Source organism: Micromys minutus, assembly GCF_963924665.1.
Source record: "Micromys minutus genome assembly, chromosome: 22".
Taxonomy (NCBI): Eukaryota; Metazoa; Chordata; class Mammalia; order Rodentia; family Muridae; genus Micromys; species Micromys minutus.
The window spans coordinates 16,604,844-16,613,910 of NC_137957.1; positions in this window are offsets into that span (position 1 = coordinate 16,604,844).

Sequence of the window (9,067 nt, forward strand, 5' to 3'; positions counted from 1 at the left end):
GGACAAGCAGAAGTTCTAAAATGCCCTCTGCAGCATTCTGTCCTCTTCTGGGCTGGAGACCAGCCCCTGCACAGCCCTTTGAGATAAGCCTTGCTTCTTAAGTCCCAGTTTAGAGGCTTAGGGACCTCACCTCAATGCTAAATAGGCCTGTATTTCAGAGTGTCTCTTTGGAAGTTTTACTTCTCTGAAAAAGGAGAGAGAGAGAGAGAGAGAGAGAGAGAGAGAGAGAGAGAGAGAGAGAGAGAGAGAGAGAGAGAGAGAGAGAGAGAGAGAGAGAGAGAGAAAGAGAGAGAGAGTTAACCGTTTTTATTTTTTGCGTGCACAGATTCGTTCAATAGGCTGCATAGTAAAAACCCGCCCTGAGTGTTTAATGTGTATCGCTGAATGGTAATTTACACCAGTGCTGTCCGTGGACTCAGCAATTCATGCAAACTTAATAACGAGAAGCTTGAGGAGAAAACAAGACTCTGGCTCAGTCAGAATAATGATTAATTCCCAGCTGCAATTAGCACCTCAGAAGGTCCCAACAGAGATGCTAGCTGGGTACATAGGCAGCGATGAGGTAACTCAACATGTTGATGATGTTGAGGGCAGGGCACTGAATATCTACTTTGAAGAGACAGGATCTCATATGCATCCAGGTTGACCTTAAACTCACCATATGGCTTAGACTCTTAGCCTCTTAGCGCTGGAATGACAGACTACATCAGCACCGAGTTCGTTTCTATTTCTTTATCCACTTATTTACTTGTTTAATTATTGCCTTAGACACAGGGCCTTGCTTTGTTCTTCTGGTCGACCTAGAATCATTTTGTAGACCAGGCTGGCCTGAAACTCACGTAGCTCTACCTGCCTCTGCCTCTCAAGATTGAATGCACACCACCACCACCATCTGTTATTATTCTAAATGGGGTCTCCAACTGCTAGTCTGGTTGGTCTGCATTGATTCTCTCCATGATTAATCCATAGCAAAGGATTCAAAACAACTGGCCTCACCAATAGGAGTTTCTGTTTTTATTGCTCTCTGAAAAAATAACGATAACAGTGGAGTTCTTGACAGGAGGAAGGGTTCAGTAAACATTCAGTGGGTGCCAGACTTAGTAACATGAATAGGCACAAAGTCGTCTTGGACATTATAAAGAGAGCAAGGAAATGAGCTTTTTTTTCCTATAAAGGAACTGTCTCCACAGGACCACAACCTTCTCAGGGCTGATACCTGAAGTGTTTAAATGATTGTTTTTAAACTAATCCAAAATTTATATTAGTTTGTCAAGGACTCTGGTGGACTATATATACAGCTACTCTTTAAAAAATTGATCCATTATGAGACAGACAATTCTACTCACTTTGGGACTTCAGGCCAACACTGTAGTAAGCTGACAGCAATTCAAATATGATTTTAATAATGGCTTCAAAGCATGACTTCCCGGGCTCTAGAAGCAAAGGCACTGTCTCCCCTGTCCCCTATGGGTTGGAACAAGAGACACTGGCTCAGGCTGAACTGCTTAATTGGTAACCTAATATCTGTTTACAAAATTGGATGTGCAAGTCACTTTGCTGTTCCACGGCACCCCAAAGCGCGTTTGACCTTAACTACCTCATAAATCTCTATTTTTGCAGGAAAAAGATTAATTAGCACTCACCAGGAAATGAAATGGCGTGTGACAATGACATATTGCTTCTCAGAGACCTTAGGAAAATGTAATGTATTAACTGTCAACTTGACAGAACCACTCTGGAGTTTAACCTCCAGGTACACGTAAGGGATTATTTGGACTCTGGGCGTGCCTCCAGTGAATATGTTAATTGGGTTAGTAGATAGAACTACAAAAGCATACACTAAAAGTAGAGGGGCACCATTCCCTGACTTCGGTTCTAGACTATGTAAAAAAGAAAAAAGCTACAAAAGAAGAAAGCCACCAAGGCCAGGCAACCTTATCTGCTTCCTGGGTGCAGATACAATATGACCAAGATCCCGTGACTACCCTACAATGACTGACTCAGTGGGACTGTGACCTGGAATAAACTCTTCCTTCCTAAATCGCTTTCCTGGGGTGTTTTGTCTTGGCAAAAGGAAAAGAAACTAAGACAGCAAGTTATCAAACTAGGCTTGTTCTTCTTAACTCACCTGGGTCACTGCTGGAAGAGATAGAAGCCTGTGTATCCAATAATTTCCAAGTAGAGAGGTAACTTACCAGTGCTGGTTCTTCCTCTCAACCCTTACTCCTGCTGTTTCTTGTGCACCCTGAGAACATTTCTAGAGATGAACCCATGGCCAACATGCTTGAAGAAACATCACTCTGCCTTCCTAGCCTAGCCAAGAAAGTGTTAAGTGAAAATTCACACTAATTGGATTCCAGGTTTTGTTTGTCCCACATCGAACTGTTCTCCTTTGTGCAATTATGAAGTGTGATAGCCCTTCTCCACCTAAAACTTCCTTAGGGCAAAGGACTGAAGATCTGTGCTGGTACCACTAAAATTCATGTTGGCCCCTATGCCTTGGTGTGTGTGAGATGGGGTTAGGGATGGAGCCGCCAATTCAAGTCAGATTAGAATATATTGAAGGCAGATTTATCAGGAAGCTGCTCTAGTTCACTGGCTCCAAGGATTGAGGCCAGGGGAGTCGAGATGTCATGAAGTGGGGGTAGGAGGGGGTGTTGAAGGTTGGGAGAAGAGAGAAGAATTCAGGGTTGGACTGAGGGATGCTGGGAGATCCTGGAGACCAGGTCAGCTTTGTTATGTAAAATATGCACTTCAGTCCCAAATCCTAAAACAAAAAAACCCGAACAGTTCAAGAGAACAGAGCCTTCTGAATGGCATCAGTGCCCTTATGAAAGAGCTCCAGAAAACTCTGCTGCTGCTGTTTGAACCATAGGACGACACACAGAGCCGATGACGATCTGAACTAGGAAGCAAGCTCTCAGCCATTGGGATGACTCCCCCCCCCCCACACACACACACATCTGGCTGCCTGTAAGTATGTCCCCCGAATTTTCAATTGTCAATTGCTGTGCAGAGCAGAGAATTAAAGTGCAGGTGGAATGTTTGGTATTGTCCTCTCCATAGCCCTTAACCAGCTTTCTATATGTAAATGCTTGTAAATTTCTATATGTAAATGCTTGTCCTCACCAGCCCAAAGGATGGTTCTCTGGGTTCTCTCGGTTATCCTGGTAAAAAGCAAACTATGTGGGTATTTAGTCTAGGCTCCACCCACAGCCATCTCAGTGGGTTACCATGGATCCTTCTTGAAAGATTGATTGGATCTAAAGATACTAGCACAAAACCTCACTCCAGAGACCAGAAGAGAAGTTTGGGTGCCTCTCAGCTGCTTTTTACTTCTGTTGAAGTCAACTGTCCTAAGTTCACCAACCGACAGCGTCGCACCTTGACTGGCCAGTAACAGCTTGTTTCTGAAGTCACGGGACTGAAAGGTCGACATAAACCGCATTTGGATACCATTTAAGGACCTGGCCTGATTTTGAAAAGGCACCAGCTCCAGGAACAGACCATAAACAAGCTCATAAAACCCCCTCCCAAAGAACAGCCTGGGGATAACCACAAAAAAGAGGAAATAGCTTATCTCAGAGTGAACTGTCTGTGCTGGGCAGCCTTATCTCATCCTCTGACTAAACATTCATGACATAGGAATGCAGACCACTGACCACCTGGGACCCCCTAGACACCCAGCAATGCAATTTTAGATTACCTAATCCTTCTAGAGGGTTCCCTTGGTTCCCTAAAAGAAGGCCTGTGTGCCTTTGTCTGGGGTCGCAATTTTCAAAGAGTGGTCCCCCTCCCCCACGTGCTGGTCGTTTCTGCAAAATAAACACTGTCTTTGCATACTCTGACTCGGGTCTTCCTCCATCGATTTTCAGACCCTTGCAGGGAGGTAGGAAAGACATCCCAAAAGTACAAAGGGATGAATCCCCACAAACAAAGCGGAAGGTGGAGTGGACCTCGCACGCAGGTAAGACAAGGAAGGGACTGTCAAGGTTTCGTTTGTATCAGACAGAAAAAAGGAACCTCATGCTTCCCTACAGATGAATTGGGAGAGCATACAGCAATGAATCACGAAAATGAAAAAAAATATCAGTACAAGTAACATATAGGCTGCATAGATATTAAGTTGAATTTAAGAAACAAATTTTTTAAAAAAAATCTATACCTATACCTGTATACCATTTAATTCCACTTTAATATATATTTGATATATATTTATATATATTTAATATATATATTTGTTTATGTTGCTGTCTTCAGACACACCAGAAGAGGGCATCGGATCCCATTACAGATGGTTGTGAGCCACCATGTGGACCTCTGGAAGAGCAGCCAGTGCTCTTAACCGCTGAGCCATCTCTAGTACTAATTCCACTTCTACAAATCTAGGAATAGACAAAACCAATCAGTAATGACCAGGCATGGTAGCACATACCTGTGACCCCAGCACCTGGGAGGTATAGGTCATCTTTAGCTACAGAGCAAGTTTGAATCTTTGTGGTCCAGTGGATGATCTAGACAGCCATATATCCACTTTGACTGAGTTTATGTAGCAAGCTAAAGGAAAAGAATAAGTAGCCAGTGCAGGACAGACAGACAGACAACAAGGAATCACCAAATTGAGTACTCAAAGCATTTAGCAAGTGCTGGAGAGATGGCTGAGCAGTTAGGAGCACTGGCTGCTCTATCACAAGTCCCAGGGTTCGAATCCCAGCACCTGCAAGGTGGCTCACAACCATCTGTAACTCCAGTTCTAAGAGATATGAGGTCCCCTTTTAGCCTCCAAGGGTACTGCAAGCACGTGGCGTACACATACACATAAAATAAAACAATTAGCAAACAACTAAATCCCCATTAAAGCGGTAGGCTGAAGTTCCTAATATAGAGAATCCCCAGCAAAGTAGAGTGTCCCTTTGGGTAAAGTGTTGGAGTAAAAGAATAGTAATGGGGCTGGGGAGATGGCTCAGTGGTTAAGAGCACTGACTGTTCTTTCAGAGGTCCTGGGTTCAACTCCCAGCAACCACATAGTGGCTCAAACCCACCTGTAATAAATAGGATCTGTCGCCTTCTTCTGGTGTGTCTGAGGACAGCTACAATGTACTGTATAAAATAAATAAATAAATCTTTTCAAAAAAGAATAGTAATGAATAGAAACGACATCATCAAGTTGGGTGCTCCCAGAGTCCTGCAGAAGTTACAGCAGCTCCTGATTGACATTTGTCTCCATGAATGGCTTCACATGAAGGACTGAACACCTGGGTTCTCTCAGCACGGGCACTTTTCTATTGTGGGATGAACTGTTGGGAATGGTCTGTGTTCTAGTTATCTTCAAGGACATAAATTTATTGGGGGTTTTGTTGGTTTGTTTGTTTTTGAGACAGGGTCTCACTATGTAGCCCTGGCTGGCTTGGAACTCGCTGGGTAGATCAGGCTGGTTTCAAACTCACAGGGATCTGCCCACTTCTGCCTCTTGAGTTCTGAGATTATAGGTGGGTACCACCATAGCTGGCCAATCATAGTTTTACTCATGTACTATTGCCTTCTACTCTCCCTGTCAGCGTTAAGGGAGCCAGCCATCCCCACACAGGGGTCCTTGGAGAATACTCTGAGACAAACATGTTTGGCTCATGAAATGAAGAAAGGAGAAGAAGCCCAACAGCCAGCTCCAGATTCTCAGTGAACTCAAACTGCACATGTCAGTTTATCAATATAAAGTATGTGCTTCCTGTCTCAAACAAACAAACAAAATTAACCAGACCTGGTGGAAAACACTTTTAATCCCCCCAAGCAGTCAGGAGGCAGAGACAGGCGGATCTTTGTGAGTTTGAGGATAGTCTGATCTACACGGTGAGTTCCAGGACAGCCAGGGCTCCATGATGTGTCCCTGCTAAAACAAGCACAAACAAGAAAACTCAAATCCACTATCCAATAAAGAAAGAAAGGAAGATAAAGAGAAGAAAAGGAAAAGAAAGAGAGGGGGGAGAAAGAAAGAAGGAAAGAAAGAAAGAGAAAGAAAGAAAGAAAGAAAGGAAGGAAGAAAGAAAGAAAGAAAGAAAAAGAAATCTAAAATCCTAATCAATGGTAACATTCACTGGAATAATGAATGATTCACTCTCAGTGTGGATGGGGTACTGACTGAGAAGATGCAAAATAAATCCACCTGCTAATAGCATGAGCATCCATGAGCAAGGCACAGGGAATCCTTCCTTAACCTACTCAGGGCTGTAAAAGAAAGAGCCAGGATATGTTTGGTAGAGGCACGGCACAGTATGGTGAGGTGGAAGAGAGTACCTCTGAGGGCCCATGCTGAGGTGTCCCTTGCCCCTGAGGGACCAGCCATATGACAGATATAGTATAGAATAGAGTTTGTTTAGGGCATGGGGAGGGGAGTTGAGGAGGGAGTTAGAGAAAGGGGGAGTGGAGAGGGAAGAGACACAGAGAGAGAGGCTGGCAAGGATCATGTGAAGAGAGGGGGAGGGAAATAAGGTGAGAAGGGGGCAGAGAGGGTAAAAGAGGGCAGGAGAGAGAGGAGGGAGTGAGCAGCCCCTTTTATAGTGAGTCAGGCCCACCTAGCTGTTGCCAGGTAACTGTGAGGCAGAGCCTAGAAGGGATGAATGCTAACATTCAGGATTGTGGCTTTTGCGGCATATATATTGTCCCTCTCTGTATACATTTTAAAATGCTGACAGTTGTACTGTAGTGAACTGTTTGGAGAATGAGGGGCTGTATTTGCCACAAGTCTTGGACAGCAGAAAACAGAAGGTGTGGGGGTTACACACACTTCCCACCCTAACTGACTGTACTGGCTGCTTTTCTGTCAACTTGACACAAGCTGGAGTTATCACAGAGAAAGGAGCCTCAGTTGAGGAAATGCCTCCATGAGATCCAGCTGGAAGGCATTTTCCCAATTAGTGATCAAGGGGGGAAGGCCCAGCCCATTGTGGGTGGTGCCATCCCTGGGCTGGTAGACCTGGGTTCTGTAAGAAAGCAGGCTGAGCAAGCCAGGGGAAGCAAGTCAGTAAGTGACATCCCTCCATGGCCTCTGCATCAGCTCCTGCTTCCTGACCTGCTTGGGTTCCAGTCCTGACTTCCTTTGGTGATGAACAGCAATGTGGAAGTGTGAGCTGAATAAACCCTTTCCTCCCCAACTTGCTTCTTGGTCTTGATGTTTGTGCAGGAACAGAAACCCTGACTAAGACACTGACCACACTCTGCTAGCCTCTGGGCCTGCAGGGCCTGAGTCTGCTCTCAGGACACCTACCTGTCTGGAAGGCTGGTGGAGTTGGGGTCCTGAACACTCAGAATTCTGTCAAACACCCCTGTTATTATTCTTGGCTCCTTTGGTGACGTATAAAAGGAATAATGTAGATTCAAATAGAACTCCTTAGATTTAGAGCTAAAATCCAATTCCATGGATATGATACAGGGTTGGAGTTCTTACTGCAGGGGCCAGAAATGGAAATCTGGAATGTAACTGACTGAGTGAGCACAAGCCAGCCCAGACTGGAATAGACAAGCAGGAGGCCTTCCCTTCCCTTTGGCTACCATCATCCTAAGAAAGCACTGGAATTTGTGGTGATGGGGGGGTCCTCAATGAAGGGTGGGACCCTGAGCACCTGTGAAAGCATTTCATTTACTGAAGAGTCTCTACTTATCTTTAAAGATTTATACATTATATAAAACAGACCAGAAGAGGGCATCAGATCCCATTACAGATGGTTGTGAGCCACCTTGTGGTTGCTGGGATTTGAACTCAGGACCTCTGGAAGAGCAGTCGGTGCTCTAACCACTGAGCAGTCTCTCCAGCTCCAGGAGCCTCAATTTAAATGAAGCAGCAGGCAAAGCCTTTCTGACAGGACTGTTATTCAAAGTCTAAATAAATCCCTCTTCCATGCAGCACCCCAAAGCCACTGAACTAGACAGCTTCGTGGGTAGGAAAACGGGTTTATTGGGGATCAAACTTGCCAAGGCCATGGGGTGGGGGCAGACGGATGCACAAAATGATGGGAAAGCAAGCAGATTTTATGACAAAAGATGGGGTCCTTGAGTTGATGCAGGCTGAGAACTAGATGCCCTTGCCCAATGGAGTAGACCTTTGGGGTTAAGGGCGGTTCCTGATGGGTTTCGCCTGGAAAACAGAAACCCACCGTTGGGCCCCTGTTTACTCAGTAAGAGCCATCCTGTTAACCCAGCCAAAGTTCTTCTGTTTAAGACATTGTCACCAGGGCCTGCAGAGGTTGCTCAGTGGTTAGAGCACTGGCTGCTCTTCCAGAGATCCTGAGTTCAATTCTCAGCAACCACATAATGGCTCACAACCATCTGTAATGGGATCTGATGCCCTCTTCTGGTGTGTCTGAAGACAGCTACAGTGTACTTTATATAAAATAAATAAATAAATCTAACAGGAAAGAAAGAAAGAAAGAAAGAAAGAAAGAAAATAAAAGACCTTGTCACCAGCACAGCCATTTGGGGGACTGCTCTGAACCTAACACTAAGAAAGTCAGGTGTTGGGCTGAAGAGATGGCTCAGTGGTTAAGAGCACTTTAGAGCTAAGAGTCCTGAGCCACTGTTAAGTTCATAGATATGTAAGGGCCCAATTCCAGCCTCCAGCTGACTGCGGGTGCTTCCAGCCACTGTCAAACTGCAGCTGCATGAACAACCCTGACCGTAAACCACCTGCCTGAGCCCCATCCACCACCATCGTCATGAGCACTCAGAATACTAGCACAGATCTTTCAAGTCAGGACGTCTTAACTGGACATCCCTGCCGAAGACAATCTTTGGTTAGAAGCCTAACTCGCTTTTCCTTTAAAAACCCCTAAAAGAAATTTAGCACACTATTACCTAGCAACGATGCAGAACAGCCATGCTTCCGCCTTAGGAGAGAACATACGATCTGTTTCCCACCCATGTCAAATGTCTGGTTCAAGGTGACGCTGGTGTAAAACTGTAGACGGGGATACGTGCTTCTCTCAATTTTGTAGATGAATTCTTTGATTCCATCCACACTTTGAAAGTTTCTGACTCAGCAGTACATCCTAGATGTCTAAAAAATTGCTTTCAGTGA